Source organism: Phallusia mammillata, chromosome 4 (genome assembly GCF_965637545.1).
Source record: "Phallusia mammillata chromosome 4, kaPhaMamm4.hap1.1, whole genome shotgun sequence".
NCBI classification, from domain to species: Eukaryota; Metazoa; Chordata; class Ascidiacea; order Phlebobranchia; family Ascidiidae; genus Phallusia; species Phallusia mammillata.
Window position 1 is genome coordinate 7,984,993 of NC_137255.1, and position 27,174 is coordinate 8,012,166.

Sequence of the window (27,174 nt, forward strand, 5' to 3'; positions counted from 1 at the left end):
TTGATCGTCACTGGGTTGGCCGAGTGGTTAAGGCGTTGGACTTAAGTTCCAATGGAAAGTTGTCCGCGTGGGTTCGAACCCCACACCCAGTAAATAGTTGTTATTTTTGTTGCATGTTCTGCATGAGTGCCATCGATCTGATGTGTGCTCGAGTGGAAAACCGACGAAATTGTACATTTATCTTACATTTTGTACAGAGATGTTTGTCAAACTTCTGCTGAATGACAACATTTATTTGTAAGTGGAGTATTTCGCACATCAAACACACTGCTTGAATTGGAAAATTGGCCTTCGTCGGGTCAAAGTTGCCGAGTGTTAAGGCGATGCACTGCTAATCCATTGCGCTCTGCACGCGTGGGTTCGAGTCCCATCCTCGTCGTATTATCTTTGGCACTCTTTTTGGTTGTTTAATCTGGCCCTATGTTAAGTTTTGAGAGTTCGTGATTGGATTTCGTATTATCATTTGGCAATCAAATTGCCCTTGATAGTCACTGGGTTGGCCGAGTGGTTAAGGCGTTGGACTTAAGTTCCAATGGACAGTTGTCTGCGTCGGTTCGAACCCCACACCAAGTAACTTGTTGTTATTTTTGTTGCATGTTCTGCATGAGTGCTATCGATCTGATGTGTGCTCGAGTGGAAAAGACTGACGAAATTGTACATTTGTATTTCATTTTGTACTGAGATGTTTGTCAAATTCTGCTGAATGACAAGATTTATTTGTAAGTGGAGTATTTCGTACATCAAACACATTGCTTTAATTGGAAAATTGGCCTTCGTCTGGACGAGGTGGCCGAGTGGTTAAGGCGATGTACTGCTAACCCATTGTGCTCTGCACGCGTGGGTTCGAATCCCATCCTCGTTGTATCATCTTTGGTACTCTTTTTGGTTGTTTAATTCTGGCCCTATGTTAAGTTTTAAGAGTTCGTGATTGGATTTCGAATTATCATTTGACAATCAAATTGCCCTTGATAGTCACTGGGTTGGCCGAGTGGTTAAGGCGTTGGACTTCCAATGGACAGTTGTCCGCGTGGGTTCGAACCCCACACCCAGTAAAATGTTGTTATTTTCGTTGCATATTCTGCACCACTGCTATCGATCTGATGTGTGCTCGAGTGGAAAAGACTGACGAAATTGTACATTTGTATTTCATTTTGTACAGAGATGTTTGTCAAACTTCTGCTGAATGACAAGATTTATTTGTAAGTGGAGTATTTCGTACATCAAACACATTGCTTTAATTGGAAAATTGGCCTTCGTCGGGTCAAATTTGCCGAGTGTTAAGGCGATGTACTGCTAACCCATTGTGCTCTGCACGCGTGGGTTCGAGTCCCATCCTCGTCGTATCATCTTTGGTACTCGTTTTGGTTGTTTAATCTGGCCCTATGTTAAGTTTTAAGAGTTCGTGATTGGATTTCGTATTATCATTTGGCAATCAAATTGCCCTTGATCGTCACTGGGTTGGCCGAGTGGTTAAGGCGTTGGACTTAAGTTCCAATGGAAAGTTGTCCGCGTGGGTTCGAACCCCACACCCAGTAAATAGTTGTTATTTTTGTTGCATGTTCTGCATGAGTGCCATCGATCTGATGTGTGCTCGAGTGGAAAACCGACGAAATTGTACATTTATCTTACATTTTGTACAGAGATGTTTGTCAAACTTCTGCTGAATGACAACATTTATTTGTAAGTGGAGTATTTCGCACATCAAACACACTGCTTGAATTGGAAAATTGGCCTTCGTCGGGTCAAAGTTGCCGAGTGTTAAGGCGATGCACTGCTAATCCATTGCGCTCTGCACGCGTGGGTTCGAGTCCCATCCTCGTCGTATTATCTTTGGCACTCTTTTTGGTTGTTTAATCTGGCCCTATGTTAAGTTTTGAGAGTTCGTGATTGGATTTCGTATTATCATTTGGCAATCAAATTGCCCTTGATAGTCACTGGGTTGGCCGAGTGGTTAAGGCGTTGGACTTAAGTTCCAATGGACAGTTGTCTGCGTCGGTTCGAACCCCACACCAAGTAACTTGTTGTTATTTTTGTTGCATGTTCTGCATGAGTGCTATCGATCTGATGTGTGCTCGAGTGGAAAAGACTGACGAAATTGTACATTTGTATTTCATTTTGTACTGAGATGTTTGTCAAATTCTGCTGAATGACAAGATTTATTTGTAAGTGGAGTATTTCGTACATCAAACACATTGCTTTAATTGGAAAATTGGCCTTCGTCTGGACGAGGTGGCCGAGTGGTTAAGGCGATGTACTGCTAACCCATTGTGCTCTGCACGCGTGGGTTCGAATCCCATCCTCGTTGTATCATCTTTGGTACTCTTTTTGGTTGTTTAATTCTGGCCCTATGTTAAGTTTTAAGAGTTCGTGATTGGATTTCGAATTATCATTTGACAATCAAATTGCCCTTGATAGTCACTGGGTTGGCCGAGTGGTTAAGGCGTTGGACTTCCAATGGACAGTTGTCCGCGTGGGTTCGAACCCCACACCCAGTAAAATGTTGTTATTTTCGTTGCATATTCTGCACCACTGCTATCGATCTGATGTGTGCTCGAGTGGAAAAGACTGACGAAATTGTACATTTGTATTTCATTTTGTACAGAGATGTTTGTCAAACTTCTGCTGAATGACAAGATTTATTTGTAAGTGGAGTATTTCGTACATCAAACACATTGCTTTAATTGGAAAATTGGCCTTCGTCGGGTCAAATTTGCCGAGTGTTAAGGCGATGTACTGCTAACCCATTGTGCTCTGCACGCGTGGGTTCGAGTCCCATCCTCGTCGTATCATCTTTGGTACTCGTTTTGGTTGTTTAATCTGGCCCTATGTTAAGTTTTAAGAGTTCGTGATTGGATTTCGTATTATCATTTGGCAATCAAATTGCCCTTGATCGTCACTGGGTTGGCCGAGTGGTTAAGGCGTTGGACTTAAGTTCCAATGGAAAGTTGTCCGCGTGGGTTCGAACCCCACACCCAGTAAATAGTTGTTATTTTTGTTGCATGTTCTGCATGAGTGCCATCGATCTGATGTGTGCTCGAGTGGAAAACCGACGAAATTGTACATTTATCTTACATTTTGTACAGAGATGTTTGTCAAACTTCTGCTGAATGACAACATTTATTTGTAAGTGGAGTATTTCGTACATCAAACACATTACTTTAATTGGAAAATTGGCCTTCGTCGGGTCAAAGTTGCCGAGTGTTAAGTCGATGTACTGCTAACCCATTGTGCTCTGCACGCGTGGGTTCGAGTCCCATCCTCGTCGTATCATCTTTGGTACTCTTTTTGGTTGTTTAATCTGGCCCTATGTTAAGTTTTAAGAGTTCGTGATTGGATTTCGTATGATCATTTGGCAATCAAATTGCACTTGATCGTCACTGGGTTGGCCGAGTGGTTAAGGCGTTGGACTTATGTTCCAATGGACAGTTGTCCGCGTGGGTTCGAACCCCACACCCAGTAAATTGTTGTTATTTTTGTTGCATGTTCTGCATGAGTGCCATCGATCTGATGTGTGCTCGAGTGGAAAACCGACGAAATTGTACATTTATCTTACATTTTGTACGGAGATGTTTGTCAAATTTCTGCTGAATGACAAGATTTATTTTCAAGTGGAGTATTTCGTACATCAAACACACTGCTTGAATTGGAAAATTGCCCTTCGTCTGAACGAGGTGGCCGAGTGGTTAAGGCGATGGACTGCTAATCCATTGTGCTCTGCACGCGTGGGTTCGAATCCCATATTCGTCGTATCATCTTTGGTACTCTTATTGGTTGTTAAATCTTGCACTGTGTTAAGTTTTGAGAATTCGTGATTGGATTTCGTATTATCATTGGGCCATCAAATTGCCCTTAATCGTCACTGGGTTGGCCGAGTGGTTAAGGCGTTGGACTTAAGTTCCAATGGACAGTTGTCCCCGTGGGTTCGAACCCCACACCCAGTAAATTGTCGTTATTTTCGTTGCATATTCTGCACGACTGCTATCGATCTGATGTGTGCTCGAGTGGAAAAGACTGACGAAATTGTACATTTGTATTTCATTTTGTACAGAGATGTTTGTCAAACTTCTGCTGAATGACAAGATTTATTTGTAAGTGGAGTATTTCGTACATCAAACACATTGCTTTAATTGGAAAATTGGCCTTCGTCGGGTCAAAGTTGCCGAGTGTTAAGGCGATGGACTGCTAACCCATTGCGCTCTGCACGCCTGGGTTCGAATCCCATCCTCGTCGTATCATCTTTGGTACTCTTTTTGGTTGTTTAATCTGGCCCTATGTTAAGTTTTAAGAGTTCGTGATTGGATTTCGTATTATCATTTGGCAATCAAATTGCCCTTGATCGTCACTGGGTTGGCCGAGTGGTTAAGGCGTTGGACTTAAGTTCCAATGGACAGTTGTCTGCGTGGGTTCGAACCCCACACCAAGTAACTTGTTGTTATTTTTGTTGCATGTTCTGCATGAGTGCTATCGATCTGATGTGTGCTCGAGTGGAAAAGACTGACGAAATTGTACATTTATCTTACATTTTGTACAGAGATGTTTGTCAAATTTCTGCTGAATGACAACATTTATTTTCAAGTGGAGTATTTCGTACATCAAACACACTGCTTGAATTGGAAAATTGGCCTTCGTCTGGACGAGGTGGCCGAGTGGTTAAGGCGATGGACTGCTAATCCATTGTGCTCTGCACGCGTGGGTTCGAATCCCATATTCGTCGTATCATCTTTGGCACTCTTTTTGGTTGTTTAAATCTTGCACTATGTTAAGTTTTGAGAATTCGTGATTGGATTTCGTATTATCATTGGGCCATCAAATTGCCCTTGATAGTCACTGGGTTGGCCGAGTGGTTAAGGCGTTGGACTTAAGTTCCAATGGACAGTTGTCCCCGTGGGTTCGAACCCCACACCCAGTAAATTGTCATTATTTTCGTTGCATATTCTGCACGACTGCTATCGATCTGATGTGTGCTCGAGTGGAAAAGACTGACGAAATTGTACATTTGTATTTCATTTTGTACTGAGATGTTTGTCAAACTTCTGCTGAATGACAAGATTTATTTGTAAGTGGAGTATTTCGTACATCAAACACATTGCTTTAATTGGAAAATTGGCCTTCGTCGGGTCAAATTTGCCGAGTGTTAAGGCGATGTACTGCTAACCCATTGTGCTCTGCACGCGTGGGTTCGAATCCCATCCTCGTCGTATCATCTTTGGTACTCTTTTTGGTTGTTTAATCTGGCCCTATGTTAAGTTTTAAGAGTTCGTGATTGGATTTCGTATTATCATTTGGCAATCAAATTGCCCTTGATCGTCACTGGGTTGGCCGAGTGGTTAAGGCGTTGGACTTAAGTTCCAATGGAAAGTTGTCCGCGTGGGTTCGAACCCCACACCCAGTAAATTGTTGTTATTTTTGTTGCATGTTCTGCATGAGTGCCATCGATCTGATGTGTGCTCGAGTGGAAAACCGACGAAATTGTACATTTATCTTACATTTTGTACAGAGATGTTTGTCAAACTTCTGCTGAATGACAACATTTATTTTCAAGTGGAGTATTTCGCACATCAAACACACTGCTTGAATTGGAAAATTGGCCTTCGTCGGGTCAAAGTTGCCGAGTGTTAAGGCGATGCACTGCTAATCCATTGCGCTCTGCACGCGTGGGTTCGAGTCCCATCCTCGTCGTATCATCTTTGGTACTCTTTTTGGTTGTTTAATCTGGCCCTATGTTAAGTTTTGAGAGTTCGTGATTGGATTTCGTATTATCATTTGGCAATCAAATTGCCCTTGATAGTCACTGGGTTGGCCGAGTGGTTAAGGCGTTGGACTTAAGTTCCAATGGACAGTTGTCCGCGTGGGTTCGAACCCCACACCCAGTAAATTGTTGTTATTTTTGTTGCATGTTCTGCATGAGTGCTATCGATCTGATGTGTGCTCGAGTGGAAAACTGACGAAATTGTACATTTATCTTACATTTTGTACAGAGATGTTTGTCAAACTTCTGCTGAATGACAACATTTATTTTCATGTGGAGTATTTCGTACATCAAACACACTGCTTGAATTGGAAAATTGGCCTTCGTCTGGACGAGGTGGCCAAGTGGTTAAGGCGATGGACTGCTAATCCATTGTGCTCTGCACGCGTGGGTTCGAATCCCATCCTCGTCGTATCATCTTTGGCACTCTTTTTGATTGTTTAATTCTTGCCCTATGTTAAGTTTTATTAATTCGTGATTGGATTTCGGATGATCATTAGGCCATCAAATTGCTCTTAAACGTCGCTGGGTTGGCCGAGTGGTTAAGGCGTTGGACTTAAGTTCCAATGCACAGTTGTCCGCGTGGGTTCGAACCCCACATCCAGTAAATTGTTGTTATTTTTGTTGCATGTTCTGCATGAGTGCTATCGATCTGATGTGTGCTCGAGTGGAAAACTGACGAAATTGTACATTTATCTTACATTTTGTACTGAGATGTTTGTCAAATTTCTGCTGAATGACAACATTTATTTTCAAGTGGAGTATTTCGTACATCAAACAGACTGCTTGAATTGGAAAATTGGCCTTCGTCTGGACGAGGTGGCCGAGTCCTTAAGGCGATGGACTGCTAATCCATTGTGCTCTGCACGCGTGGGTTCGAATCCCATCCTCGTCGTATCATCTTTGGTACTCTTTTTGGTTGTTTAATTCTTGCCTTATGTTAAGTTTTAAGAATTCGTGATTGGATTTCGTATTATCATTAGGCCATCAAATTGCCCTCCATCGTCACTGGGTTGGCCGAGTGGTTAAGGCGTTGGACTTAAGTTCCAATGGACAGTTGTCCGCGTGCGTTCGAACCCCACACCAAATAATCTGTTGTTATTTTCGTGGCATATTCTGCACGACTGCTATCGATCTGATGTGTGCTCGAGTGGAAAAGACTGACGAAATTGTACATTTGTATTTCATTTTGTACAGAGATGTTTGTCAAATTTCTGCTGAATGACAACATTTATTTGTAAGTGGAGTATTTCGTACATCAAACACATTGCTTTAATTGGAAAATTGGCCTTCGTCGGGTCAAAGTTGCCGAGTGTTAAGGCAATGCACTGCTAATCCATTGCGCTCTGCACGCGTGGGTTCGAGTCCCATCCTCGTCGTATCATCTTTGGTACTCTTTTTGGTTGTTTAATCTTGCCCTATGTTAAGTTTTGAGAGTTCGTGATTGGATTTCGTATTATCATTTGCCAATCAAATTGCCCTTGACAGTCACTGGGTTGGCCGAGTGGTTAAGGCGTTGGACTTAAGTTCCAATGGACAGTTGTCCGCTTGGGTTCGAACCCCACACCCAGTAAATTGTTGTTATTTTTGTTGCATGTTCTGCATGAGTGCTATCGATCTGATGTGTGCTCGAATGGAAAACTGACGAAATTGTACATTTATCTTACATTTTGTACAGAGATGTTTGTCAAATTTCTGCTGAATGACAAGATTTATTTGTAAGTGGAGTATTTCGTACATCAAACACATTGCTTTAATTGGAAAATTGGCCTTCGTCGGGTCAAAGTTGACGAGTGTTAAGGCCATGGACTGCTAACCCATTGTGCTCTGCACGCGTGGGTTCGAGTCCCATCCTCGTCGTATCATCTTTGGTACTCTTTTTGGTTGTTTAATCTGGCCCTATGTTAAGTTTTGAGAGTTCGTGATTGGATTTCGTATTATCATTTGGCAATCAAATTGCCCTTGATCGTCACTGGGTTGGCCGAGTGGTTAAGGCGTTGGACTTAAGTTCCAATGGACAGTTGTCCGCGTGGGTTCGAACCCCACACCCAGTAAATAGTTATTATTTTTGTTGCATGTTCTGCATGAGTGCCATCGATCTGATGTGTGCTCGAGTGGAAAAGCGACGAAATTGTACGTTTATCTTACATTTTGTACAGAGATGTTTGTCAAATTTCTGCTGAATGACAACATTTATTTTCAAGTGGAATATTTCTTACATCAAACACACTGCTTGAATTGGAAAATTGGCCTTCGTCGGGTCAAAGTTGCCGAGTGTTAAGGCGATGCACTGCTAATCCATTGCGCTCTGCACGCGTGGGTTCGAGTCCCATCCTCGTCGTATTATCTTTGGCACTCTTTTTGGTTGTTTAATCTGGCCCTATGTTAAGTTTTGAGAGTTCGTGATTGGATTTCGTATTATCATTTGGCAATCAAATTGCCCTTGATAGTCACTGGGTTGGCCGAGTGGTTAAGGCGTTGGACTTAAGTTCCAATGGACAGTTGTCCGCGTGGGTTCGAACCCCACACCAAGTAACTTTTTGTTATTTTTGTTGCATGTTCTGCATGAGTGCTATCGATCTGATGTGTGCTCGAGTGGAAAAGACTGACGAAATTGTACATTGATCTTACATTTTGTACAGAGATGTTTGTCAAATTTCTGCTGAATGACAACATTTATTTTCAAGTGGAGTATTTCGTACATCAAACACACTGCTTGAATTGGAAAATTGGCCTTCGTCTGGACGAGGTGGCCGAGTGGTTAAGGCGATGGACTGCTAATCCATTGTGCTCTGCACGCGTGGGTTCGAATCCCATATTCGTCGTATCATCTTTGGCACTCTTTTTGGTTGTTTAAATCTTGCACTATGTTAAGTTTTGAGAATTCGTGATTGGATTTCGTATTATCATTGGGCCATCAAATTGCCCTTGATCGTCACTGGGTTGGCCGAGTGGTTAAGGCGTTGGACTTAAGTTCCAATGGACAGTTGTCCCCGTGGGTTCGAACCCCACACCCAGTAAATTGTCATTATTTTCGTTGCATATTCTGCACGACTGCTATCGATCTGATGTGTGCTCGAGTGGAAAAGACTGACGAAATTGTACATTTGTATTTCATTTTGTACTGAGATGTTTGTCAAACTTCTGCTGAATGACAAGATTTATTTGTAAGTGGAGTATTTCGTACATCAAACACATTGCTTTAATTGGAAAATTGGCCTTCGTCGGGTCAAATTTGCCGAGTGTTAAGGCGATGTACTGCTAACCCATTGTGCTCTGCACGCGTGGGTTCGAATCCCATCCTCGTCGTATCATCTTTGGTACTCTTTTTGGTTGTTTAATCTGGCCCTATGTTAAGTTTTAAGAGTTCGTGATTGGATTTCGTATTATCATTTGGCAATCAAATTGCCCTTGATCGTCACTGGGTTGGCCGAGTGGTTAAGGCGTTGGACTTAAGTTCCAATGGAAAGTTGTCCGCGTGGGTTCGAACCCCACACCCAGTAAATAGTTGTTATTTTTGTTGCATGTTCTGCATGAGTGCCATCGATCTCATGTGTGCTCGAGTGGAAAACCGACGAAATTGTACATTTATCTTACATTTTGTACAGAGATGTTTGTCAAACTTCTGCTGAATGACAACATTTATTTGTAAGTGGAGTATTTCGCACATCAAACACACTGCTTGAATTGGAAAATTGGCCTTCGTCGGGTCAAAGTTGCCGAGTGATAAGGCGATGGACTGCTAACCCATTGTGCTCTGCACGCGTGGGTTCGAGTCCCATCCTCGTCGTATCATCTTTGGTACTCTTTTTGGTTGTTTAATCTGGCCCTATGTTAAGTTTTGAGAGTTCGTGATTGGATTTCGTATTATCATTTGGCAATCAAATTGCCCTTGATCGTCACTGGGTTGGCCGAGTGGTTAAGGCGTTGGACTTAAGTTCCAATGGACAGTTGTCCGCGTGGGTTCGAACCCCACACCAAGTAACTTGTTGTTATTTTTGTTGCATGTTCTGCATGAGTGCTATCGATCTGATGTGTGCTCGAGTGGAAAACTGAGGAAATTGTACATTTATCTTACATTTTGTACAGAGATGTTTGTCAAATTTCTGCTGAATGACAACATTTATTTTCAAGTGGAGTATTTTGTACATCAAACACACTGCTTGAATTGGAAAATTGGCCTTCGTCTGGACGAGGTGGCCGAGTGGTTAAGGCGATGGACTGCTAATCCATTGTGCTCTGCACGCGTGGGTTCGAATCCCATATTCGTCGTATCATCTTTGGCACTCTTTTTGGTTGTTTAAATCTTGCACTATGTTAAGTTTTGAGAGTTCGTGATTGGATTTCGTATTATCATTTGGCAATCAAATTGCCCTTGATCGTCACTGGGTTGGCCGAGTGGTTAAGGCGTTGGACTTAAGTTCCAATGGACAGTTGTCCGCGTGGGTTCGAACCCCACACCCAGTAAATAGTTGTTATTTTCGTTGCATGTTCTGCATGAGTGCCATCGATCTCATGTGTGCTCGAGTGGAAAACCGACGAAATTGTACATTTATCTTACATTTTGTACAGAGATGTTTGTCAAACTTCTGCTGAATGACAACATTTATTTGTAAGTGGAGTATTTCGCACATCAAACACACTGCTTGAATTGGAAAATTGGCCTTCGTCGGGTCAAAGTTGCCGAGTGTTAAGGCGATGCACTGCTAATCCATTGCGCTCTGCACGCGTGGGTTCGAGTCCCATCCTCGTCGTATCATCTTTGGTACTCTTTTTGGTTGTTTAATCTGGCCCTATGTTAAGTTTTGAGAGTTCGTGATTGGATTTCGTATTATCATTTGGCAATCAAATTGCCCTTGATCGTCACTGGGTTGGCCGAGTGGTTAAGGCGTTGGACTTAAGTTCCAATGGACAGTTGTCCGCGTGGGTTCGAACCCCACACCCAGTAAATTGTTGTTATTTTTGTTGCATGTTCTGCATGAGTGCTATCGATCTGATGTGTGCTCGAGTGGAAAACTGACGAAATTGTACATTTATCTTACATTTTGTACGGAGATGTTTGTCAAATTTCTGCTGAATGACAACATTTATTTTCAAGTGGAGTATTTCGTACATCAAACACACTGCTTGAATTGGAAAATTGGCCTTCGTCTGGACGAGGTGGCCGAGTGGTTAAGGCGATGGACTGCTAATCCATTGCGCTCTGCACGCGTGGGTTCGAGTCCCATCCTCGTCGTATCATCTTTGGTACTCTTTTTGGTTGTTTAATCTGGCCCTATGTTAAGTTTTAAGAGTTCGTGATTGGATTTCGTATTATCATTTGGCAATCAAATTGCCCTTGATCGTCACTGGGTTGGCCGAGTGGTTAAGGCGTTGGACTTAAGTTCCAATGGACAGTTGTCTGCGTGGGTTCGAACCCCACACCAAGTAACTTGTTGTTATTTTTGTTGCATGTTCTGCATGAGTGCTATCGATCTGATGTGTGCTCGAGTGGAAAAGACTGACGAAATTGTACATTTATCTTACATTTTGTACAGAGATGTTTGTCAAATTTCTGCTGAATGACAACATTTATTTTCAAGTGGAGTATTTCGTACATCAAACACACTGCTTGAATTGGAAAATTGGCCTTCGTCTGGACGAGGTGGCCGAGTGGTTAAGGCGATGGACTGCTAATCCATTGTGCTCTGCACGCGTGGGTTCGAATCCCATATTCGTCGTATCATCTTTGGCACTCTTTTTGGTTGTTTAAATCTTGCACTATGTTAAGTTTTGAGAATTCGTGATTGGATTTCGTATTATCATTGGGCCATCAAATTGCCCTTGATAGTCACTGGGTTGGCCGAGTGGTTAAGGCGTTGGACTTAAGTTCCAATGGACAGTTGTCCCCGTGGGTTCGAACCCCACACCCAGTAAATTGTCATTATTTTCGTTGCATATTCTGCACGACTGCTATCGATCTGATGTGTGCTCGAGTGGAAAAGACTGACGAAATTGTACATTTGTATTTCATTTTGTACTGAGATGTTTGTCAAACTTCTGCTGAATGACAAGATTTATTTGTAAGTGGAGTATTTCGTACATCAAACACATTGCTTTAATTGGAAAATTGGCCTTCGTCGGGTCAAATTTGCCGAGTGTTAAGGCGATGTACTGCTAACCCATTGTGCTCTGCACGCGTGGGTTCGAATCCCATCCTCGTCGTATCATCTTTGGTACTCTTTTTGGTTGTTTAATCTGGCCCTATGTTAAGTTTTAAGAGTTCGTGATTGGATTTCGTATTATCATTTGGCAATCAAATTGCCCTTGATCGTCACTGGGTTGGCCGAGTGGTTAAGGCGTTGGACTTAAGTTCCAATGGAAAGTTGTCCGCGTGGGTTCGAACCCCACACCCAGTAAATTGTTGTTATTTTTGTTGCATGTTCTGCATGAGTGCCATCGATCTGATGTGTGCTCGAGTGGAAAACCGACGAAATTGTACATTTATCTTACATTTTGTACAGAGATGTTTGTCAAACTTCTGCTGAATGACAACATTTATTTTCAAGTGGAGTATTTCGCACATCAAACACACTGCTTGAATTGGAAAATTGGCCTTCGTCGGGTCAAAGTTGCCGAGTGTTAAGGCGATGCACTGCTAATCCATTGCGCTCTGCACGCGTGGGTTCGAGTCCCATCCTCGTCGTATCATCTTTGGTACTCTTTTTGGTTGTTTAATCTGGCCCTATGTTAAGTTTTGAGAGTTCGTGATTGGATTTCGTATTATCATTTGGCAATCAAATTGCCCTTGATAGTCACTGGGTTGGCCGAGTGGTTAAGGCGTTGGACTTAAGTTCCAATGGACAGTTGTCCGCGTGGGTTCGAACCCCACACCCAGTAAATTGTTGTTATTTTTGTTGCATGTTCTGCATGAGTGCTATCGATCTGATGTGTGCTCGAGTGGAAAACTGACGAAATTGTACATTTATCTTACATTTTGTACAGAGATGTTTGTCAAACTTCTGCTGAATGACAACATTTATTTTCATGTGGAGTATTTCGTACATCAAACACACTGCTTGAATTGGAAAATTGGCCTTCGTCTGGACGAGGTGGCCAAGTGGTTAAGGCGATGGACTGCTAATCCATTGTGCTCTGCACGCGTGGGTTCGAATCCCATCCTCGTCGTATCATCTTTGGCACTCTTTTTGATTGTTTAATTCTTGCCCTATGTTAAGTTTTATTAATTCGTGATTGGATTTCGGATGATCATTAGGCCATCAAATTGCTCTTAAACGTCGCTGGGTTGGCCGAGTGGTTAAGGCGTTGGACTTAAGTTCCAATGCACAGTTGTCCGCGTGGGTTCGAACCCCACATCCAGTAAATTGTTGTTATTTTTGTTGCATGTTCTGCATGAGTGCTATCGATCTGATGTGTGCTCGAGTGGAAAACTGACGAAATTGTACATTTATCTTACATTTTGTACTGAGATGTTTGTCAAATTTCTGCTGAATGACAACATTTATTTTCAAGTGGAGTATTTCGTACATCAAACAGACTGCTTGAATTGGAAAATTGGCCTTCGTCTGGACGAGGTGGCCGAGTCCTTAAGGCGATGGACTGCTAATCCATTGTGCTCTGCACGCGTGGGTTCGAATCCCATCCTCGTCGTATCATCTTTGGTACTCTTTTTGGTTGTTTAATTCTTGCCTTATGTTAAGTTTTAAGAATTCGTGATTGGATTTCGTATTATCATTAGGCCATCAAATTGCCCTCCATCGTCACTGGGTTGGCCGAGTGGTTAAGGCGTTGGACTTAAGTTCCAATGGACAGTTGTCCGCGTGCGTTCGAACCCCACACCAAATAATCTGTTGTTATTTTCGTGGCATATTCTGCACGACTGCTATCGATCTGATGTGTGCTCGAGTGGAAAAGACTGACGAAATTGTACATTTGTATTTCATTTTGTACAGAGATGTTTGTCAAATTTCTGCTGAATGACAACATTTATTTGTAAGTGGAGTATTTCGTACATCAAACACATTGCTTTAATTGGAAAATTGGCCTTCGTCGGGTCAAAGTTGCCGAGTGTTAAGGCAATGCACTGCTAATCCATTGCGCTCTGCACGCGTGGGTTCGAGTCCCATCCTCGTCGTATCATCTTTGGTACTCTTTTTGGTTGTTTAATCTTGCCCTATGTTAAGTTTTGAGAGTTCGTGATTGGATTTCGTATTATCATTTGCCAATCAAATTGCCCTTGACAGTCACTGGGTTGGCCGAGTGGTTAAGGCGTTGGACTTAAGTTCCAATGGACAGTTGTCCGCTTGGGTTCGAACCCCACACCCAGTAAATTGTTGTTATTTTTGTTGCATGTTCTGCATGAGTGCTATCGATCTGATGTGTGCTCGAATGGAAAACTGACGAAATTGTACATTTATCTTACATTTTGTACAGAGATGTTTGTCAAATTTCTGCTGAATGACAAGATTTATTTGTAAGTGGAGTATTTCGTACATCAAACACATTGCTTTAATTGGAAAATTGGCCTTCGTCGGGTCAAAGTTGACGAGTGTTAAGGCCATGGACTGCTAACCCATTGTGCTCTGCACGCGTGGGTTCGAGTCCCATCCTCGTCGTATCATCTTTGGTACTCTTTTTGGTTGTTTAATCTGGCCCTATGTTAAGTTTTGAGAGTTCGTGATTGGATTTCGTATTATCATTTGGCAATCAAATTGCCCTTGATCGTCACTGGGTTGGCCGAGTGGTTAAGGCGTTGGACTTAAGTTCCAATGGACAGTTGTCCGCGTGGGTTCGAACCCCACACCCAGTAAATAGTTATTATTTTTGTTGCATGTTCTGCATGAGTGCCATCGATCTGATGTGTGCTCGAGTGGAAAAGCGACGAAATTGTACGTTTATCTTACATTTTGTACAGAGATGTTTGTCAAATTTCTGCTGAATGACAACATTTATTTTCAAGTGGAATATTTCTTACATCAAACACACTGCTTGAATTGGAAAATTGGCCTTCGTCGGGTCAAAGTTGCCGAGTGTTAAGGCGATGCACTGCTAATCCATTGCGCTCTGCACGCGTGGGTTCGAGTCCCATCCTCGTCGTATTATCTTTGGCACTCTTTTTGGTTGTTTAATCTGGCCCTATGTTAAGTTTTGAGAGTTCGTGATTGGATTTCGTATTATCATTTGGCAATCAAATTGCCCTTGATAGTCACTGGGTTGGCCGAGTGGTTAAGGCGTTGGACTTAAGTTCCAATGGACAGTTGTCCGCGTGGGTTCGAACCCCACACCAAGTAACTTTTTGTTATTTTTGTTGCATGTTCTGCATGAGTGCTATCGATCTGATGTGTGCTCGAGTGGAAAAGACTGACGAAATTGTACATTGATCTTACATTTTGTACAGAGATGTTTGTCAAATTTCTGCTGAATGACAACATTTATTTTCAAGTGGAGTATTTCGTACATCAAACACACTGCTTGAATTGGAAAATTGGCCTTCGTCTGGACGAGGTGGCCGAGTGGTTAAGGCGATGGACTGCTAATCCATTGTGCTCTGCACGCGTGGGTTCGAATCCCATATTCGTCGTATCATCTTTGGCACTCTTTTTGGTTGTTTAAATCTTGCACTATGTTAAGTTTTGAGAATTCGTGATTGGATTTCGTATTATCATTGGGCCATCAAATTGCCCTTGATCGTCACTGGGTTGGCCGAGTGGTTAAGGCGTTGGACTTAAGTTCCAATGGACAGTTGTCCCCGTGGGTTCGAACCCCACACCCAGTAAATTGTCATTATTTTCGTTGCATATTCTGCACGACTGCTATCGATCTGATGTGTGCTCGAGTGGAAAAGACTGACGAAATTGTACATTTGTATTTCATTTTGTACTGAGATGTTTGTCAAACTTCTGCTGAATGACAAGATTTATTTGTAAGTGGAGTATTTCGTACATCAAACACATTGCTTTAATTGGAAAATTGGCCTTCGTCGGGTCAAATTTGCCGAGTGTTAAGGCGATGTACTGCTAACCCATTGTGCTCTGCACGCGTGGGTTCGAATCCCATCCTCGTCGTATCATCTTTGGTACTCTTTTTGGTTGTTTAATCTGGCCCTATGTTAAGTTTTAAGAGTTCGTGATTGGATTTCGTATTATCATTTGGCAATCAAATTGCCCTTGATCGTCACTGGGTTGGCCGAGTGGTTAAGGCGTTGGACTTAAGTTCCAATGGAAAGTTGTCCGCGTGGGTTCGAACCCCACACCCAGTAAATAGTTGTTATTTTTGTTGCATGTTCTGCATGAGTGCCATCGATCTCATGTGTGCTCGAGTGGAAAACCGACGAAATTGTACATTTATCTTACATTTTGTACAGAGATGTTTGTCAAACTTCTGCTGAATGACAACATTTATTTGTAAGTGGAGTATTTCGCACATCAAACACACTGCTTGAATTGGAAAATTGGCCTTCGTCGGGTCAAAGTTGCCGAGTGATAAGGCGATGGACTGCTAACCCATTGTGCTCTGCACGCGTGGGTTCGAGTCCCATCCTCGTCGTATCATCTTTGGTACTCTTTTTGGTTGTTTAATCTGGCCCTATGTTAAGTTTTGAGAGTTCGTGATTGGATTTCGTATTATCATTTGGCAATCAAATTGCCCTTGATCGTCACTGGGTTGGCCGAGTGGTTAAGGCGTTGGACTTAAGTTCCAATGGACAGTTGTCCGCGTGGGTTCGAACCCCACACCAAGTAACTTGTTGTTATTTTTGTTGCATGTTCTGCATGAGTGCTATCGATCTGATGTGTGCTCGAGTGGAAAACTGAGGAAATTGTACATTTATCTTACATTTTGTACAGAGATGTTTGTCAAATTTCTGCTGAATGACAACATTTATTTTCAAGTGGAGTATTTTGTACATCAAACACACTGCTTGAATTGGAAAATTGGCCTTCGTCTGGACGAGGTGGCCGAGTGGTTAAGGCGATGGACTGCTAATCCATTGTGCTCTGCACGCGTGGGTTCGAATCCCATATTCGTCGTATCATCTTTGGCACTCTTTTTGGTTGTTTAAATCTTGCACTATGTTAAGTTTTGAGAGTTCGTGATTGGATTTCGTATTATCATTTGGCAATCAAATTGCCCTTGATCGTCACTGGGTTGGCCGAGTGGTTAAGGCGTTGGACTTAAGTTCCAATGGACAGTTGTCCGCGTGGGTTCGAACCCCACACCCAGTAAATAGTTGTTATTTTCGTTGCATGTTCTGCATGAGTGCCATCGATCTCATGTGTGCTCGAGTGGAAAACCGACGAAATTGTACATTTATCTTACATTTTGTACAGAGATGTTTGTCAAACTTCTGCTGAATGACAACATTTATTTGTAAGTGGAGTATTTCGCACATCAAACACACTGCTTGAATTGGAAAATTGGCCTTCGTCGGGTCAAAGTTGCCGAGTGTTAAGGCGATGCACTGCTAATCCATTGCGCTCTGCACGCGTGGGTTCGAGTCCCATCCTCGTCGTATCATCTTTGGTACTCTTTTTGGTTGTTTAATCTGGCCCTATGTTAAGTTTTGAGAGTTCGTGATTGGATTTCGTATTATCATTTGGCAATCAAATTGCCCTTGATCGTCACTGGGTTGGCCGAGTGGTTAAGGCGTTGGACTTAAGTTCCAATGGACAGTTGTCCGCGTGGGTTCGAACCCCACACCCAGTAAATTGTTGTTATTTTTGTTGCATGTTCTGCATGAGTGCTATCGATCTGATGTGTGCTCGAGTGGAAAACTGACGAAATTGTACATTTATCTTACATTTTGTACGGAGATGTTTGTCAAATTTCTGCTGAATGACAACATTTATTTTCAAGTGGAGTATTTCGTACATCAAACACACTGCTTGAATTGGAAAATTGGCCTTCGTCTGGACGAGGTGGCCGAGTGGTTAAGGCGATGGACTGCTAATCCATTGCGCTCTGCACGCGTGGGTTCGAGTCCCATCCTCGTCGTATCATCTTTGGTACTCTTTTTGGTTGTTTAATCTGGCCCTATGTTAAGTTTTGAGAGTTCGTGATTGGATTTCGTATTATCATTAGGCCATCAAATTGCTCTTAAACGTCGCTGGGTTGGCCGAGTGGTTAAGGCGTTGGACTTAAGTTCCAATGGACAGTTGTCCGCGTGGTTCGAACCCCACATCCAGTAAATTGTTGTTATTTTTGTTGCATGTTCTGCATGAGTGCTATCGATCTGATGTGTGCTCGAGTGGAAAACTGACGAAATTGTACATTTATCTTACATTTTGTACAGAGATGTTTGTCAAATTTCTGCTGAATGACAACATTTATTTTCAAGTGGAGTATTTCGTACATCAAACACACTGCTTGAATTGGAAAATTGGCCTTCGTCTGGACGAGGTGGCCGAGTCCTTAAGGCGATGGACTGCTAATCCATTGTGCTCTGCACGCGTGGGTTCGAATCCCATCCTCGTCGTATCATCTTTGGTACTCTTTTTGGTTGTTTAATTTTTGCCTTATGTTAAGTTTTAAGAATTCGTGATTGGATTTCGTATTATCATTAGGCCATCAAATTGCCCTCCATCGTCACTGGGTTGGCCGAGTGGTTAAGGCGTTGGACTTAAGTTCCAATGGACAGTTGTCCGCGTGCGTTCGAACCCCACACCAAGTAATCTGTTGTTATTTTCGTGGCATATTCTGCACGACTGCTATCGATCTGATGTGTGCTCGAGTGGAAAAGACTGACGAAATTGTACATTTGTATTTCATTTTGTACAGAGATGTTTGTCAAATTTCTGCTGAATGACAACATTTATTTGTAAGTGGAGTATTTCGTACATCAAACACATTGCTTTAATTGGAAAATTGGCCTTCGTCGGGTCAAAGTTGCCGAGTGTTAAGGCAATGCACTGCTAATCCATTGCGCTCTGCACGCGTGGGTTCGAGTCCCATCCTCGTCGTATCATCTTTGGTACTCTTTTTGGTTGTTTAATCTGGCCCTATGTTAAGTTTTGAGAGTTCGTGATTGGATTTCGTAATATCATTTGCCAATCAAATTGCCCTTGACAGTCACTGGGTTGGCCGAGTGGTTAAGGCGTTGGACTTAAGTTCCAATGGACAGTTGTCCGCGTGGGTTCGAAGCCCACACCCAGTAAATTGTTGTTATTTTTGTTGCATGTTCTGCATGAGTGCTATCGATCTGATGTGTGCTCGAATGGAAAACTGACGAAATTGTACATTTATCTTACATTTTGTACAGAGATGTTTGTCAAATTTCTGCTGAATGACAAGATTTATTTGTAAGTGGAGTATTTCGTACATCAAACACATTGCTTTAATTGGAAAATTGGCCTTCGTCGGGTCAAAGTTGCCGAGTGTTAAGGCGATGGACTGCTAACCCATTGTGCTCTGCACGCGTGGGTTCGAGTCCCATCCTCGTCGTATCATCTTTGGTACTCTTTTTGGTTGTTTAATCTGGCCCTATGTTAAGTTTTGAGAGTTCGTGATTGGATTTCGTATTATCATTTGGCAATCAAATTGCCCTTGATCGTCACTGGGTTGGCCGAGTGGTTAAGGCGTTGGACTTAAGTTCCAATGGACAGTTGTCCGCGTGGGTTCGAACCCCACACCCAGTAAATTGTTGTTATTTTTGTTGCATGTTCTGCATGAGTGCTATCGATCTGATGTGTGCTCGAGTGGAAAACTGACGAAATTGTACATTTATCTTACATTTTGTACGGAGATGTTTGTCAAATTTCTGCTGAATGACAACATTTATTTTCAAGTGGAGTATTTCGTACATCAAACACACTGCTTGAATTGGAAAATTGGCCTTCGTCTGGACGAGGTGGCCGAGTGGTTAAGGCGATGGACTGCTAATCCATTGTGCTCTGCACGCGTGGGTTCGAATCCCATCCTCGTCGTTTCATCTTTGGCACTCTTTTTGGTTGTTTAATTCTTGCCCTATGTTAAGTTTTCAGAATTCGTGATTGGATTTCGGATGATCATTAGGCCATCAAATTGCTCTTAAACGTCGCTGGGTTGGCCGAGTGGTTAAGGCGTTGGACTTAAGTTCCAATGGACAGTTGTCCGCGTGGTTCGAACCCCACATCCAGTAAATTGTTGTTATTTTTGTTGCATGTTCTGCATGAGTGCTATCGATCTGATGTGTGCTCGAGTGGAAAACTGACGAAATTGTACATTTATCTTACATTTTGTACAGAGATGTTTGTCAAATTTCTGCTGAATGACAACATTTATTTTCAAGTGGAGTATTTCGTACATCAAACACACTGCTTGAATTGGAAAATTGGCCTTCGTCTGGACGAGGTGGCCGAGTCCTTAAGGCGATGGACTGCTAATCCATTGTGCTCTGCACGCGTGGGTTCGAATCCCATCCTCGTCGTATCATCTTTGGTACTCTTTTTGGTTGTTTAATTTTTGCCTTATGTTAAGTTTTAAGAATTCGTGATTGGATTTCGTATTATCATTAGGCCATCAAATTGCCCTCCATCGTCACTGGGTTGGCCGAGTGGTTAAGGCGTTGGACTTAAGTTCCAATGGACAGTTGTCCGCGTGCGTTCGAACCCCACACCAAGTAATCTGTTGTTATTTTCGTGGCATATTCTGCACGACTGCTATCGATCTGATGTGTGCTCGAGTGGAAAAGACTGACGAAATTGTACATTTGTATTTCATTTTGTACAGAGATGTTTGTCAAATTTCTGCTGAATGACAACATTTATTTGTAAGTGGAGTATTTCGTACATCAAACACATTGCTTTAATTGGAAAATTGGCCTTCGTCGGGTCAAAGTTGCCGAGTGTTAAGGCAATGCACTGCTAATCCATTGCGCTCTGCACGCGTGGGTTCGAGTCCCATCCTCGTCGTATCATCTTTGGTACTCTTTTTGGTTGTTTAATCTGGCCCTATGTTAAGTTTTGAGAGTTCGTGATTGGATTTCGTAATATCATTTGCCAATCAAATTACCCTTGACAGTCACTGGGTTGGCCGAGTGGTTAAGGCGTTGGACTTAAGTTCCAATGGACAGTTGTCCGCGTGGGTTCGAAGCCCACACCCAGTAAATTGTTGTTATTTTTGTTGCATGTTCTGCATGAGTGCTATCGATCTGATGTGTGCTCGAATGGAAAACTGACGAAATTGTACATTTATCTTACATTTTGTACAGAGATGTTTGTCAAATTTCTGCTGAATGACAAGATTTATTTGTAAGTGGAGTATTTCGTACATCAAACACATTGCTTTAATTGGAAAATTGGCCTTCGTCGGGTCAAAGTTGCCGAGTGTTAAGGCGATGGACTGCTAACCCATTGTGCTCTGCACGCGTGGGTTCGAGTCCCATCCTCGTCGTATCATCTTTGGTACTCTTTTTGGTTGTTTAATCTGGCCCTATGTTAAGTTTTGAGAGTTCGTGATTGGATTTCGTATTATCATTTGGCAATCAAATTGCCCTTGATCGTCACTGGGTTGGCCGAGTGGTTAAGGCGTTGGACTTAAGTTCCAATGGACAGTTGTCCGCGTGGGTTCGAACCCCACACCCAGTAAATAGTTGTTATTTTTGTTGCATGTTCTGCATGAGTGCCATCGATCTCATGTGTGCTCGAGTGGAAAAGCGACGAAATTGTACGTTTATCTTATAATTTGTACAGAGATGTTTGTCAAATTTCTGCTGAATGACAACATTTATTTTCAAGTGGAATATTTCTTACATCAAACACACTGCTTGAATTGGAAAATTGGCCTTCGTCTGGACGAGGTGGCCGAGTGGTTAAGGCGATGGACTGCTAATCCATTGTGCTCTTCACGCGTGGGTTCGAATCCCATCCTCGTCGTATCATCTTTGGTACTCTTTTTGGTTGTTTAATTCTTGCCCTATGTTAAGTTTTGAGAATTCCTGATTGGATTTCGTATTATCATTTGGCCATCAAATTGCCCTTGATCGTCACTGGGTTGGCCGAGTGGTTAAGGCGTTGGACTTAAGTTCCAATGGACAGTTGTCCGCGTGGGTTCGAACCCCACACCCAGTAAATGGTTGTTATTTTTGTTGCATGTTCTGCATGAGTGCTATCGATCTGATGTGTGCTCGAGTGGAAAAGTGACGAAATTGTACATTTATCTTACATATTGTACAGAGATGTTTGTCAAATTTCTGCTGAATGACAACATTTATTTTCAAGTGGAGTGTCTCGTACATCAAACACACTGCTTGAATTGGAAAATTGGCCTTCGTCTGGACGAGGTGGCCGAGTGGTTAAGGCGATGGCCTGCTAATCCATTGATTTCGTATTATCATTAGGCCATCAAATTGCCCCTGATCGTCACTGGGTTGGCCGAGTGGTTAAGGCGTTGGACTTAAGTTCCAATGGACAGTTGTCCGCCTGCGTTCGAACCCCACACCCAGTAAATTGTCATTATTTTATTTACATATTCTGCACGACTGCTATCGATCTGATGTGTGCTCGAGTGGAAAAGACTGACGAAATTGTACATTTGTATTTCATTTTGTACAGAGATGTTTGTCAAACTTCTGCTGAATGACAAGATTTATTTGTAAGTGGAGTATTTCGTACATCAAACACATTGCTTTAATTGGAAAATTGGCCTTCGTCGGGTCAAAGTTGTCGAGTGTTAAGGCGATGGACTGCTAACCCATTGTGCTCTGCACGCGTGGGTTCGAGTCCCATCCTCGTCGTATCATCATTGGTACTCTTTTTGGTTGTTTAATCTGGCCCTATGTTAAGTTTTGAGAGTTCGTGATTGGATTTCGTATTATCATTTGGCAATCAAATTGTCCTTGATCGTCACTGGGTTGGCCGAGTGGTTAAGGCGTTGGACTTAAGTTCCAATGGACAGTTGTCCGCGTGGGTTCGAACCCCACACCCAGTAAATAGTTGTTATTTTTGTTGCATGTTCTGCATGAGTGCCATCGATCTCATGTGTGCTCGAGTGGAAAACCGACGAAATTGTACATTTATCTTACATTTTGTACAGAGATGTTTGTCAAACTTCTGCTGAATGACAACATTTATTTGTAAGTGGAGTATTTCGCACATCAAACACACTGCTTGAATTGGAAAATTGGCCTTCGTCGGGTCAAAGTTGCCGAGTGTTAAGGCGATGCACTGCTAATCCATTGCGCTCTGCACGCGTGGGTTCGAGTCCCATCCTCGTCGTATCATCTTTGGTACTCTTTTTGGTTGTTTAATCTGGCCCTATGTTAAGTTTTGAGAGTTCGTGATTGGATTTCGTATTATCATTTGGCAATCAAATTGCCCTTGATCGTCACTGGGTTGGCCGAGTGGTTAAGGCGTTGGACTTAAGTTCCAATGGACAGTTGTCCGCGTGGGTTCGAACCCCACACCCAGTAAATTGTTGTTATTTTTGTTGCATGTTCTGCATGAGTGCTATCGATCTGATGTGTGCTCGAGTGGAAAACTGACGAAATTGTACATTTATCTTACATTTTGTACGGGGATGTTTGTCAAATTTCTGCTGAATGACAACATTTATTTTCAAGTGGAGTATTTCGTACATCAAACACACTGCTTGAATTGGAAAATTGGCCTTCGTCTGGACGAGGTGCCCGAGTGGTTAAGGCGATGGACTGCTAATCCATTGTGCTCTGCACGCGTGGGTTCGAATCCCATCCTCGTCGTTTCATCTTTGGCACTCTTTTTGGTTGTTTAATTCTTGCCCTATGTTAAGTTTTGAGAATTCGTGATTGGATTTCGGATGATCATTAGGCCATCAAATTGCTCTTAAACGTCGCTGATGTTGGCCGAGTGGTTAAGGCGTTGGACTTAAGTTCCAATGGACAGTTGTCCGCGTGGTTCGAACCCCACATCCAGTAAATTGTTGTTATTTTTGTTGCATGTTCTGCATGAGTGCTATCGATCTGATGTGTGCTCGAGTGGAAAACTGACGAAATTGTACATTTATCTTACATTTTGTACAGAGATGTTTGTCAAATTTCTGCTGAATGACAAAATTTATTTTCAAGTGGAGTATTTCGTACATCAAACACACTGCTTGAATTGGAAAATTGGCCTTCGTCTGGACGAGGTGGCCGAGTCCTTAAGGCGATGGACTGCTAATCCATTGTGCTCTGCACGCGTGGGTTCGAATCCCATCCTCGTCGTATCATCTTTGGTACTCTTTTTGGTTGTTTAATTTTTGCCTTATGTTAAGTTTTAAGAATTCGTGATTGGATTTCGTATTATCATTAGGCCATCAAATTGCCCTCCATCGTCACTGGGTTGGCCGAGTGGTTAAGGCGTTGGACTTAAGTTCCAATGGACAGTTGTCCGCGTGCGTTCGAACCCCACACCAAGTAATCTGTTGTTATTTTCGTGGCATATTCTGCACGACTGCTATCGATCTGATGTGTGCTCGAGTGGAAAAGACTGACGAAATTTTACATTTGTATTTCATTTTGTACAGAGATGTTTGTCAAATTTCTGCTGAATGACAACATTTATTTGTAAGTGGAGTATTTCGTACATCAAACACATTGCTTTAATTGGAAAATTGGCCTTCGTCGGGTCAAAGTTGCCGAGTGTTAAGGCAATGCACTGCTAATCCATTGCGCTCTGCACGCGTGGGTTCGAGTCCCATCCTCGTCGTATCATCTTTGGTACTCTTTTTGGTTGTTTAATCTGGCCCTATGTTAAGTTTTGAGAGTTCGTGATTGGATTTCGTATTATCATTTGCCAATCAAATTGCCCTTGACAGTCACTGGGTTGGCCGAGTGGTTAAGGCGTTGGACTTAAGTTCCAATGGACAGTTGTCCGCGTGGTTCGAACCCCACACCCAGTAAATTGTTGTTATTTTTGTTGCATGTTCTGCATGAGTGCTATCGATTTGATGTGTGCTCGAATGGAAAACTGACGAAATTGTACATTTATCTTACATTTTGTACAGAGATGTTTGTCAAATTTCTGCTGAATGACAAGATTTATTTGTAAGTGGAGTATTTCGTACATCAAACACATTGCTTTAATTGGAAAATTGGCCTTCGTCGGGTCAAAGTTGCCGAGTGTTAAGGCGATGGACTGCTAACCCATTGTGCTCTGCACGCGTGGGTTCGAGTCCCATCCTCGTCGTATCATCTTTGGTACTCTTTTTGGTTGTTTAATCTGGCCCTATGTTAAGTTTTGAGAGTTCGTGATTGGATTTCGTATTATCATTTGGCAATCAAATTGCCCTTGATCGTCACTGGGTTGGCCGAGTGGTTAAGGCGTTGGACTTAAGTTCCAATGGACAGTTGTCCGCGTGGGTTCGAACCCCACTCCCAGTAAATAGTTGTTATTTTTGTTGCATGTTCTGCATGAGTGCCATCGATCTCACGTGTGCTCGAGTGGAAAAGCGACGAAATTGTACGTTTATCTTATAATTTGTACAGAGATGTTTGTCAAATTTCTGCTGAATGACAACATTTATTTTCAAGTGGAATATTTCTTACATCAAACACACTGCTTGAATTGGAAAATTGGCCTTCGTCTGGACGAGGTGGCCGAGTGGTTAAGGCGATGGACTGCTAATCCATTGTGCTCTTCACGCGTGGGTTCGAATCCCATCCTCGTCGTATCATCTTTGGTACTCTTTTTGGTTGTTAATTCTTGCCCTATGTTAAGTTTTGAGAATTCCTGATTGGATTTCGTATTATCATTTGGCCATCAAATTGCCCTTGATCGTCACTGGGTTGGCCGAGTGGTTAAGGCGTTGGACTTAAGTTCCAATGGACAGTTGTCCGCGTGGGTTCGAACCCCACACCCAGTAAATGGTTGTTATTTTTGTTGCATGTTCTGCATGAGTGCTATCGATCTGATGTGTGCTCGAGTGGAAAAGTGACGAAATTGTACATTTATCTTACATATTGTACAGAGATGTTTGTCAAATTTCTGCTGAATGACAACATTTATTTTCAAGTGGAGTGTCTCGTACATCAAACACACTGCTTGAATTGGAAAATTGGCCTTCGTCTGGACGAGGTGGCCGAGTGGTTAAGGCGATGGCCTGCTAATCCATTGATTTCGTATTATCATTAGGCCATCAAATTGCCCCTGATCGTCACTGGGTTGGCCGAGTGGTTAAGGCGTTGGACTTAAGTTCCAATGGACAGTTGTCCGCGTGCGTTCGAACCCCACACCCAGTAAATTGTCATTATTTTATTTGCATATTCTGCACGACTGCTATCGATCTGATGTGTGCTCGAGTGGAAAAGACTGACGAAATTGTACATTTGTATTTCATTTTGTACAGAGATGTTTGTCAAACTTCTGCTGAATGACAAGATTTATTTGTAAGTGGAGTATTTCGTACATCAAACACATTGCTTTAATTGGAAAATTGGCCTTCGTCGGGTCAAAGTTGTCGAGTGTTAAGGCGATGGACTGCTAACCCATTGTGCTCTGCACGCGTGGGTTCGAGTCCCATCCTCGTCGTATCATCATTGGTACTCTTTTTGGTTGTTTAATCTGGCCCTATGTTAAGTTTTGAGAGTTCGTGATTGGATTTCGTATTATCATTTGGCAATCAAATTGTCCTTGATCGTCACTGGGTTGGCCGAGTGGTTAAGGCGTTGGACTTAAGTTCCAATGGACAGTTGTCCGCGTGGGTTCGAACCCCACACCCAGTAAATAGTTGTTATTTTTGTTGCATGTTCTGCATGAGTGCTATCGATCTGATGTGTGCTCGAGTGGAAAACTGACGAAATTGTACATTTATCTTACATTTTGTACAGAGATGTTTGTCAAATTTCTGCTGAATGACAACATTTATTTTCAAGTGGAGTGTCTCGTACATCAAACACACTGCTTGAATTGGAAAATTGGCCTTCGTCTGGACGAGGTGGCCGAGTGGTTAAGGCGATGGACTGCTAATCCATTGATTTCGTATTATCATTAAGACATCAAATTGCCCCTGATCGTCACTGGGTTGGCCGAGTGGTTAAGGCGTTGGACTTAAGTTCCAATGGACAGTTGTCCGCGTGGGTTCGAACCCCACACCCAGTAAATTGTCATTATTTTCGTTGCATATTCTGCACGACTGCTATCGATCTGATGTGTGCTCGAGTGGAAAAGACTGACGAAATTGTACATTTGTATTTCATTTTGTAGAGAGATGTTTGTCAAACATCTGCTGAATGACAAGATTTATTTGTAAGTGGAGTATTTCGTACATCAAACACATTGCTTTAATTGGAAAATTGGCCTTCGTCGGGTCAAAGTTGCCGAGTGTTAAGGCGATGGACTGCTAACCCATTGTGCTCTGCACGCGTGGGTTCGAGTCCCATCCTCGTCGTATTATCTTTGGTACTCTTTTTGGTTGTTTAATCTGGCCCTATGTTAAGTTTTAAGAGTTCGTGATTGGATTTCGTATTATCATTTGGCAATCAAATTGCCCTTGAT

At 42.5% G+C, this 27,174-nt stretch overlaps 54 non-coding genes across 54 annotated transcripts; all 54 read left to right on the forward strand.

Annotated features, from left to right (window-relative positions):
* The first annotated feature begins 9 nt into the window (after positions 1 to 9).
* Trnal-uaa (transfer RNA leucine (anticodon UAA)) lies at positions 10 to 92 on the forward strand. The gene has a single exon. It is a non-coding gene; the product is annotated as a tRNA-Leu (tRNA).
* A 1,360-nt stretch (positions 93 to 1,452) lies between these two features.
* Trnal-uaa (transfer RNA leucine (anticodon UAA)) lies at positions 1,453 to 1,535 on the forward strand. The gene has a single exon. It is a non-coding gene; the product is annotated as a tRNA-Leu (tRNA).
* Positions 1,536 to 2,895: 1,360 nt separating this feature from the next.
* On the forward strand, positions 2,896 to 2,978 carry Trnal-uaa (transfer RNA leucine (anticodon UAA)). Its single transcript has one exon. It is a non-coding gene; the product is annotated as a tRNA-Leu (tRNA).
* Positions 2,979 to 3,376: 398 nt separating this feature from the next.
* On the forward strand, positions 3,377 to 3,459 carry Trnai-uau (transfer RNA isoleucine (anticodon UAU)). Its single transcript has one exon. It is a non-coding gene; the product is annotated as a tRNA-Ile (tRNA).
* A 399-nt stretch (positions 3,460 to 3,858) lies between these two features.
* On the forward strand, positions 3,859 to 3,941 carry Trnal-uaa (transfer RNA leucine (anticodon UAA)). The gene has a single exon. It is a non-coding gene; the product is annotated as a tRNA-Leu (tRNA).
* Positions 3,942 to 4,632: 691 nt separating this feature from the next.
* On the forward strand, positions 4,633 to 4,714 carry Trnas-gcu (transfer RNA serine (anticodon GCU)). Its single transcript has one exon. It is a non-coding gene; the product is annotated as a tRNA-Ser (tRNA).
* A 112-nt stretch (positions 4,715 to 4,826) lies between these two features.
* On the forward strand, positions 4,827 to 4,909 carry Trnal-uaa (transfer RNA leucine (anticodon UAA)). Its single transcript has one exon. It is a non-coding gene; the product is annotated as a tRNA-Leu (tRNA).
* A 400-nt stretch (positions 4,910 to 5,309) lies between these two features.
* Positions 5,310 to 5,392, forward strand: Trnal-uaa (transfer RNA leucine (anticodon UAA)). The gene has a single exon. It is a non-coding gene; the product is annotated as a tRNA-Leu (tRNA).
* A 398-nt stretch (positions 5,393 to 5,790) lies between these two features.
* On the forward strand, positions 5,791 to 5,873 carry Trnal-uaa (transfer RNA leucine (anticodon UAA)). The gene has a single exon. It is a non-coding gene; the product is annotated as a tRNA-Leu (tRNA).
* A 206-nt stretch (positions 5,874 to 6,079) lies between these two features.
* Positions 6,080 to 6,161, forward strand: Trnas-gcu (transfer RNA serine (anticodon GCU)). Its single transcript has one exon. It is a non-coding gene; the product is annotated as a tRNA-Ser (tRNA).
* Positions 6,162 to 6,562: 401 nt separating this feature from the next.
* Trnas-gcu (transfer RNA serine (anticodon GCU)) lies at positions 6,563 to 6,644 on the forward strand. Its single transcript has one exon. It is a non-coding gene; the product is annotated as a tRNA-Ser (tRNA).
* A 1,076-nt stretch (positions 6,645 to 7,720) lies between these two features.
* Trnal-uaa (transfer RNA leucine (anticodon UAA)) lies at positions 7,721 to 7,803 on the forward strand. The gene has a single exon. It is a non-coding gene; the product is annotated as a tRNA-Leu (tRNA).
* A 398-nt stretch (positions 7,804 to 8,201) lies between these two features.
* Trnal-uaa (transfer RNA leucine (anticodon UAA)) lies at positions 8,202 to 8,284 on the forward strand. The gene has a single exon. It is a non-coding gene; the product is annotated as a tRNA-Leu (tRNA).
* A 208-nt stretch (positions 8,285 to 8,492) lies between these two features.
* Trnas-gcu (transfer RNA serine (anticodon GCU)) lies at positions 8,493 to 8,574 on the forward strand. Its single transcript has one exon. It is a non-coding gene; the product is annotated as a tRNA-Ser (tRNA).
* A 112-nt stretch (positions 8,575 to 8,686) lies between these two features.
* On the forward strand, positions 8,687 to 8,769 carry Trnal-uaa (transfer RNA leucine (anticodon UAA)). The gene has a single exon. It is a non-coding gene; the product is annotated as a tRNA-Leu (tRNA).
* A 400-nt stretch (positions 8,770 to 9,169) lies between these two features.
* On the forward strand, positions 9,170 to 9,252 carry Trnal-uaa (transfer RNA leucine (anticodon UAA)). The gene has a single exon. It is a non-coding gene; the product is annotated as a tRNA-Leu (tRNA).
* Positions 9,253 to 9,650: 398 nt separating this feature from the next.
* Trnal-uaa (transfer RNA leucine (anticodon UAA)) lies at positions 9,651 to 9,733 on the forward strand. Its single transcript has one exon. It is a non-coding gene; the product is annotated as a tRNA-Leu (tRNA).
* Positions 9,734 to 9,939: 206 nt separating this feature from the next.
* On the forward strand, positions 9,940 to 10,021 carry Trnas-gcu (transfer RNA serine (anticodon GCU)). The gene has a single exon. It is a non-coding gene; the product is annotated as a tRNA-Ser (tRNA).
* Positions 10,022 to 10,133: 112 nt separating this feature from the next.
* Positions 10,134 to 10,216, forward strand: Trnal-uaa (transfer RNA leucine (anticodon UAA)). Its single transcript has one exon. It is a non-coding gene; the product is annotated as a tRNA-Leu (tRNA).
* Positions 10,217 to 10,614: 398 nt separating this feature from the next.
* Trnal-uaa (transfer RNA leucine (anticodon UAA)) lies at positions 10,615 to 10,697 on the forward strand. Its single transcript has one exon. It is a non-coding gene; the product is annotated as a tRNA-Leu (tRNA).
* Positions 10,698 to 10,903: 206 nt separating this feature from the next.
* Positions 10,904 to 10,985, forward strand: Trnas-gcu (transfer RNA serine (anticodon GCU)). The gene has a single exon. It is a non-coding gene; the product is annotated as a tRNA-Ser (tRNA).
* Positions 10,986 to 11,387: 402 nt separating this feature from the next.
* On the forward strand, positions 11,388 to 11,469 carry Trnas-gcu (transfer RNA serine (anticodon GCU)). Its single transcript has one exon. It is a non-coding gene; the product is annotated as a tRNA-Ser (tRNA).
* Positions 11,470 to 11,581: 112 nt separating this feature from the next.
* Trnal-uaa (transfer RNA leucine (anticodon UAA)) lies at positions 11,582 to 11,664 on the forward strand. Its single transcript has one exon. It is a non-coding gene; the product is annotated as a tRNA-Leu (tRNA).
* Positions 11,665 to 12,064: 400 nt separating this feature from the next.
* Trnal-uaa (transfer RNA leucine (anticodon UAA)) lies at positions 12,065 to 12,147 on the forward strand. Its single transcript has one exon. It is a non-coding gene; the product is annotated as a tRNA-Leu (tRNA).
* A 398-nt stretch (positions 12,148 to 12,545) lies between these two features.
* Trnal-uaa (transfer RNA leucine (anticodon UAA)) lies at positions 12,546 to 12,628 on the forward strand. The gene has a single exon. It is a non-coding gene; the product is annotated as a tRNA-Leu (tRNA).
* Positions 12,629 to 12,834: 206 nt separating this feature from the next.
* On the forward strand, positions 12,835 to 12,916 carry Trnas-gcu (transfer RNA serine (anticodon GCU)). Its single transcript has one exon. It is a non-coding gene; the product is annotated as a tRNA-Ser (tRNA).
* A 401-nt stretch (positions 12,917 to 13,317) lies between these two features.
* On the forward strand, positions 13,318 to 13,399 carry Trnas-gcu (transfer RNA serine (anticodon GCU)). Its single transcript has one exon. It is a non-coding gene; the product is annotated as a tRNA-Ser (tRNA).
* A 1,076-nt stretch (positions 13,400 to 14,475) lies between these two features.
* Positions 14,476 to 14,558, forward strand: Trnal-uaa (transfer RNA leucine (anticodon UAA)). Its single transcript has one exon. It is a non-coding gene; the product is annotated as a tRNA-Leu (tRNA).
* Positions 14,559 to 14,956: 398 nt separating this feature from the next.
* On the forward strand, positions 14,957 to 15,039 carry Trnal-uaa (transfer RNA leucine (anticodon UAA)). Its single transcript has one exon. It is a non-coding gene; the product is annotated as a tRNA-Leu (tRNA).
* A 208-nt stretch (positions 15,040 to 15,247) lies between these two features.
* Positions 15,248 to 15,329, forward strand: Trnas-gcu (transfer RNA serine (anticodon GCU)). The gene has a single exon. It is a non-coding gene; the product is annotated as a tRNA-Ser (tRNA).
* A 112-nt stretch (positions 15,330 to 15,441) lies between these two features.
* Positions 15,442 to 15,524, forward strand: Trnal-uaa (transfer RNA leucine (anticodon UAA)). Its single transcript has one exon. It is a non-coding gene; the product is annotated as a tRNA-Leu (tRNA).
* Positions 15,525 to 15,924: 400 nt separating this feature from the next.
* Positions 15,925 to 16,007, forward strand: Trnal-uaa (transfer RNA leucine (anticodon UAA)). The gene has a single exon. It is a non-coding gene; the product is annotated as a tRNA-Leu (tRNA).
* Positions 16,008 to 16,405: 398 nt separating this feature from the next.
* On the forward strand, positions 16,406 to 16,488 carry Trnal-uaa (transfer RNA leucine (anticodon UAA)). Its single transcript has one exon. It is a non-coding gene; the product is annotated as a tRNA-Leu (tRNA).
* Positions 16,489 to 16,694: 206 nt separating this feature from the next.
* Trnas-gcu (transfer RNA serine (anticodon GCU)) lies at positions 16,695 to 16,776 on the forward strand. Its single transcript has one exon. It is a non-coding gene; the product is annotated as a tRNA-Ser (tRNA).
* A 112-nt stretch (positions 16,777 to 16,888) lies between these two features.
* Trnal-uaa (transfer RNA leucine (anticodon UAA)) lies at positions 16,889 to 16,971 on the forward strand. Its single transcript has one exon. It is a non-coding gene; the product is annotated as a tRNA-Leu (tRNA).
* Positions 16,972 to 17,369: 398 nt separating this feature from the next.
* Trnal-uaa (transfer RNA leucine (anticodon UAA)) lies at positions 17,370 to 17,452 on the forward strand. The gene has a single exon. It is a non-coding gene; the product is annotated as a tRNA-Leu (tRNA).
* Positions 17,453 to 17,658: 206 nt separating this feature from the next.
* Positions 17,659 to 17,740, forward strand: Trnas-gcu (transfer RNA serine (anticodon GCU)). Its single transcript has one exon. It is a non-coding gene; the product is annotated as a tRNA-Ser (tRNA).
* A 399-nt stretch (positions 17,741 to 18,139) lies between these two features.
* On the forward strand, positions 18,140 to 18,221 carry Trnas-gcu (transfer RNA serine (anticodon GCU)). Its single transcript has one exon. It is a non-coding gene; the product is annotated as a tRNA-Ser (tRNA).
* A 595-nt stretch (positions 18,222 to 18,816) lies between these two features.
* Positions 18,817 to 18,899, forward strand: Trnal-uaa (transfer RNA leucine (anticodon UAA)). Its single transcript has one exon. It is a non-coding gene; the product is annotated as a tRNA-Leu (tRNA).
* A 398-nt stretch (positions 18,900 to 19,297) lies between these two features.
* Positions 19,298 to 19,380, forward strand: Trnal-uaa (transfer RNA leucine (anticodon UAA)). The gene has a single exon. It is a non-coding gene; the product is annotated as a tRNA-Leu (tRNA).
* Positions 19,381 to 19,586: 206 nt separating this feature from the next.
* Positions 19,587 to 19,668, forward strand: Trnas-gcu (transfer RNA serine (anticodon GCU)). Its single transcript has one exon. It is a non-coding gene; the product is annotated as a tRNA-Ser (tRNA).
* A 400-nt stretch (positions 19,669 to 20,068) lies between these two features.
* On the forward strand, positions 20,069 to 20,150 carry Trnas-gcu (transfer RNA serine (anticodon GCU)). The gene has a single exon. It is a non-coding gene; the product is annotated as a tRNA-Ser (tRNA).
* A 595-nt stretch (positions 20,151 to 20,745) lies between these two features.
* On the forward strand, positions 20,746 to 20,828 carry Trnal-uaa (transfer RNA leucine (anticodon UAA)). The gene has a single exon. It is a non-coding gene; the product is annotated as a tRNA-Leu (tRNA).
* A 398-nt stretch (positions 20,829 to 21,226) lies between these two features.
* Trnal-uaa (transfer RNA leucine (anticodon UAA)) lies at positions 21,227 to 21,309 on the forward strand. Its single transcript has one exon. It is a non-coding gene; the product is annotated as a tRNA-Leu (tRNA).
* A 206-nt stretch (positions 21,310 to 21,515) lies between these two features.
* Positions 21,516 to 21,597, forward strand: Trnas-gcu (transfer RNA serine (anticodon GCU)). Its single transcript has one exon. It is a non-coding gene; the product is annotated as a tRNA-Ser (tRNA).
* A 112-nt stretch (positions 21,598 to 21,709) lies between these two features.
* Positions 21,710 to 21,792, forward strand: Trnal-uaa (transfer RNA leucine (anticodon UAA)). Its single transcript has one exon. It is a non-coding gene; the product is annotated as a tRNA-Leu (tRNA).
* Positions 21,793 to 22,568: 776 nt separating this feature from the next.
* On the forward strand, positions 22,569 to 22,651 carry Trnal-uaa (transfer RNA leucine (anticodon UAA)). Its single transcript has one exon. It is a non-coding gene; the product is annotated as a tRNA-Leu (tRNA).
* A 398-nt stretch (positions 22,652 to 23,049) lies between these two features.
* Positions 23,050 to 23,132, forward strand: Trnal-uaa (transfer RNA leucine (anticodon UAA)). Its single transcript has one exon. It is a non-coding gene; the product is annotated as a tRNA-Leu (tRNA).
* A 206-nt stretch (positions 23,133 to 23,338) lies between these two features.
* Trnas-gcu (transfer RNA serine (anticodon GCU)) lies at positions 23,339 to 23,420 on the forward strand. Its single transcript has one exon. It is a non-coding gene; the product is annotated as a tRNA-Ser (tRNA).
* A 401-nt stretch (positions 23,421 to 23,821) lies between these two features.
* On the forward strand, positions 23,822 to 23,903 carry Trnas-gcu (transfer RNA serine (anticodon GCU)). The gene has a single exon. It is a non-coding gene; the product is annotated as a tRNA-Ser (tRNA).
* Positions 23,904 to 25,267: 1,364 nt separating this feature from the next.
* Trnas-gcu (transfer RNA serine (anticodon GCU)) lies at positions 25,268 to 25,349 on the forward strand. The gene has a single exon. It is a non-coding gene; the product is annotated as a tRNA-Ser (tRNA).
* A 111-nt stretch (positions 25,350 to 25,460) lies between these two features.
* Positions 25,461 to 25,543, forward strand: Trnal-uaa (transfer RNA leucine (anticodon UAA)). Its single transcript has one exon. It is a non-coding gene; the product is annotated as a tRNA-Leu (tRNA).
* A 776-nt stretch (positions 25,544 to 26,319) lies between these two features.
* Trnal-uaa (transfer RNA leucine (anticodon UAA)) lies at positions 26,320 to 26,402 on the forward strand. Its single transcript has one exon. It is a non-coding gene; the product is annotated as a tRNA-Leu (tRNA).
* A 293-nt stretch (positions 26,403 to 26,695) lies between these two features.
* On the forward strand, positions 26,696 to 26,778 carry Trnal-uaa (transfer RNA leucine (anticodon UAA)). Its single transcript has one exon. It is a non-coding gene; the product is annotated as a tRNA-Leu (tRNA).
* Positions 26,779 to 27,174: the final 396 nt, after the last annotated feature.